The 3947-nt window shown below is 36.5% G+C and overlaps 1 long non-coding RNA gene across 1 annotated transcript in view; it reads left to right on the top strand.

Moving 5' to 3' along the window:
* Nucleotides 1-527: 527 nt before the first annotated feature.
* LOC117502556 overlaps nt 528-3947 on the top strand; it is a 13029-nt gene continuing 9609 nt past the window's right edge. Inside the window, exon 1 of the long non-coding RNA XR_004558354.1 lies at nt 528-537. This is a non-coding gene — a long non-coding RNA (uncharacterized LOC117502556). The remainder of the gene's footprint in view (nt 538-3947) is intronic.

The raw sequence follows: 3947 nt of genomic DNA, 5'->3' as shown, positions 1-3947 counted from the left end.
ACTTAAAACTATGGTGTGAAAAAGAGCAAAAAGGGCTGGGACGAGGGCAGAAGCACAAGGCATGGAGCACAACGAACTAGCAGTGAAGAACATGAAAGATGGGGCTTAATTGCAGGTGGGGTAATCAGGATGTGATAAGAGTCAGGTGTGGAGAAGGTGAGGACATGACAAAAATGAGTCCAGCAGGTGCAAGAGGGTGCAGGAAAGTGAAACTAAGTAAACAGAAGCAGAGAATACAGTGACAGGAACTAGAAAATAAAATGAGACCAAAAAAGTTCAACAGTAAAAAAGATCAAGACTAAACTAGAATGGAACTACATGTGGCAACAGTATATAAACAGGCAGTACAATCAGTGACTGAAAAGAAACAGAAAAGCAGAACAACAAAGTAAATAAAGGGCAGAGACAAAACTAAAACAGCACTCACTATAAGGCAAAAGAAAACAACGAAACAGAAAGTCACTGGGCAGGATCACAGAAGGAGGGCAAAACCAAAACAGGAGCCCAGAAAGGGCCAAACCATAACAGTGTGTGTGCGTGATTTTATTTAGTAAGTTAAATGTAAGTATATAATATAATTGTAAATACGGTAAAAATACATGGAGGACACAAGAAAGTGAAAACACTTATTTCCATTGTGGTCCATTTAAAAATAAAAATAACAAAATAGAAGTAATAATAAAATATAATAATAACAATAATACTGATACTACTACTACTACTACTAATAATAATAATCATAATTTATATTTGCCAAATTGTTTTTTTTTTTTTTTTTTTTTATTTTTTTACTTTCACTTTTTATGCTCTGTGTGATTCTTACCTTGTATGCTGCTATACAATGCTGCTGGAACCTCAATTTCCCTGAAGAAGTCTTCCTTTGGGAAGACTTCTACAGGGTAATGATAATGATAATAGTGTATATACGATAACAAGAACCTAAGCAATTTAGAAATACATTAAAACAGCAAATTAACATAAAAAAATGGACATAATTAACAGGAAATAAAAGGGTTGATGTCCTCTTCTAAAAATTGTTGAGGTTAAAGGTTCTAAAAACATTGTGGACTCACACGCCATTTCAACTCATTATACAAGCTTTGCTTAATTTACTTTCACTCTTGAAAAAATGTCAGGTACCTATTTTAGAAATACTACCCAATCTAGAGCCTGTGGATCTCCACAGGCAACAAGCTAGTTCCATTTATTAATCCCATTAGCTCAACCAATAATTTGCACCACTTTTTAGTAAAACTGGAGCAACTTTAACGTTTGACCCCGGTACAAACTGAAATTGACCTCTGTCACCATTCTTGCTGCTTTTACCCCATAACTCTATAACATTTAGTCATAGATAGCCCAAACTATGCTTTTTTTGGAGCCTTTATGATAGACAAATAATGTGGTATAGTTTTCAATATATTGAATATTGATCCTTGTGTAATTCTTCAATTGACCCCTACCTGGCCACCTATTGATAATTGAAGTGGCCAGTTGATTTTTCAAAAGAGTAATTTTTAAGGAGTATTTGTGCCAAATGTGGTGCTTGTATCATGATTTAAAGGACTGTTTCAGTTATGCACTATAATAGGAAATTCAAAGGAAAGTTTGTAGAGCATTGACAGGAAGAAAATGTTATCAGCTGAAGAAACAGAAGAACTGGCAAAGCAAATGGAAAGAATAAAAAACCATATCCTTCAAAAACTGGTGAAGAAAATGAAGAGCTCCTGCAGGATTAAAGAGAAAGGGCATCCAAGCTGAGGAAAGAAAATGTTAATCCAAGAAGTGCCAGACAAAGAACTGCTGACATCCTTTTTAGATAAGACAGTGTCACAAAAATTTTTGTATATAAAGACTTTAACATAATAGGGGAGGTGATGGTCTAGTGGTTAAGGTGTTGGGCTTGAGACCGGAAGATCCTCGGTTCAAATCCCCACCTGACTGGAAAGTCACTAAGGGCCCTTGGCATCTTCTTAATCCCCTATTGCTCCCGGTGTGTAGTGAGTACCTTGTATGGCAGCACCCTGACATTGGGGTGAATATGAGGCATAATTGTAAAGTGCTTTGAACATCTGATGCAAATGGAAAAGTGCTATATAAATGCAGTCCGTTTACCATTTAACATAATATTAGTTTTCTTTCTGTTTTTAATAGTTGTGAACAATAGTAGCATTTGCCATCATATAGTGATCGGTAGTCAACGTGCTAGTATGTATATGTGTATGTACAGTACCTGTCAAACATTTAAGCACACTGTCTCACTCTGATGTCTCTGCATCTATACATGACACCTCAAACTTTGCATTGTAATCTCTCAGCAACAGTGGTGGGCACAGTTCCGCTAATCAGCTAACCGCTAATTATCAAAAATAATGTTTTCATTATTGGAATAGCTTTTCAGATAAATTTGAAAACCATTATCAGACTAATTACATTCCGATAAGTTTTGGTCCAATAATCTTTAGACCGCTAACGTATTTTTACAGACATGGTTAACAAAGTTGAATAGTTACAAACATTTATGAAACCTAAAATCAGTTGAGTGCCTACCTGCTAAATGCTTTGTAGCAGATGCACAGTTTTATCCTCCGTAAACAAAGGAGAGCTGGTTCTAGAAGAAACTGCTCTATCCTCTGCAGGCAAAGGAGAATTGGTCACAGAAAAGAAAAAAGCTCATTTATTTTGACTCCATACTGATATGCTGGCAATATCACCCAAGTCATCCAGAGGCATACAGTTTTAACTTATGGTTAAAATTTTAACCAAACTAATTTCGGACAAGTTATTTAACCCTCTGGGGTCCAAGGGCATTTTTTGGACAGTTCACTCACCTGGCATAAATGTTTTATTATTGCTGTTAACAGCTCTTACTGCATCCCACAATCAAGTTTTATGTCTCTTTTTTCAGGACAACCTGTGCTTTCATAATATATATGCCTTTGTTGTGTTTTATAAGTGTAATAAAGGTTTATAATCAAAAATTAGAAAGGAAAAAGTAAAGCGGAAAATAATTTTCCACACACATTTATTCAAAACACACAGCAAACTATAATAAACAACTGTTTTGACACTTTATAAAGGTAATCTGAGTTTTTGTGTGAAAGACTGTACAACAAAAGGTTCAAACAATAAACACAAATGCACATTTTGAACAATATATACAACATGGTCTATGCATTTTGTTGTCGTCATCTCAAAGTAATTTCTGTCTGCTATTACACAAAGGTTACATCATGAACCTCTACTTCTACTGTGTTTTGGAGTGTTCTGTGCTGCTCAAAACAGCTTTCATTCACACTTTGGCCCACTTTGGCTCCTTACAGTCTGAGGAGCAGCCCTCCTCCTCGCTCCATTGATATGGAAAACGGTGCTTTATGCTGAGAAAGCAACAGAGGTATCCAGTGCATTCACATGCAAACTAGTGGAGCAATCCTGATAATTACACACTCTTTGTTTGAGCACATGAGATTGTCATCAGAGGGTCTCTGTCTGCTCCGTCAGCTTTCACTGATCGCTGTGCATAATGGCGCAGGGTGCATGGAGCCCAATAGTATGTACTCATTGGAGCACCCAGGGGCTATTCAAATGGGCCACCTAGTAACATATCACTCCTGAAAATGATCTTTGGCTTTTCACGTGAGGTAAATCTGCCCTACGACTGGATTTTGGAAAACCATGTGACGGTGAACCAATTCATGTCATCACACAGCTTCTATGAGGAGTACAAAGATGGCTGATGGCTGGCTCGAAAGTCTGCAGAGTTAACTTTTCAGCAAAAAAACAGAGTAAGTTTCTATCTCATATCATTAAAAAGTTATTTATAATTTAGTAAAGCCTGGTCTTGGCCATCGTATATGATGGCGTCGGCCCCAGAGGGTTATATTATCATCACGTCTGAAGTTTTATAAAGTGAAAATATCAGATATATGTTTTAGTTTTAAAGTAAT

The sequence above is a fragment of the Thalassophryne amazonica genome, chromosome 2, assembly GCF_902500255.1.
Source record: "Thalassophryne amazonica chromosome 2, fThaAma1.1, whole genome shotgun sequence".
Taxonomy (NCBI): domain Eukaryota; kingdom Metazoa; phylum Chordata; class Actinopteri; order Batrachoidiformes; family Batrachoididae; genus Thalassophryne; species Thalassophryne amazonica.
The sequence above is the reverse complement of the archived record's forward strand: the minus strand, read 5'-3'. Positions and strand labels throughout refer to the sequence as shown.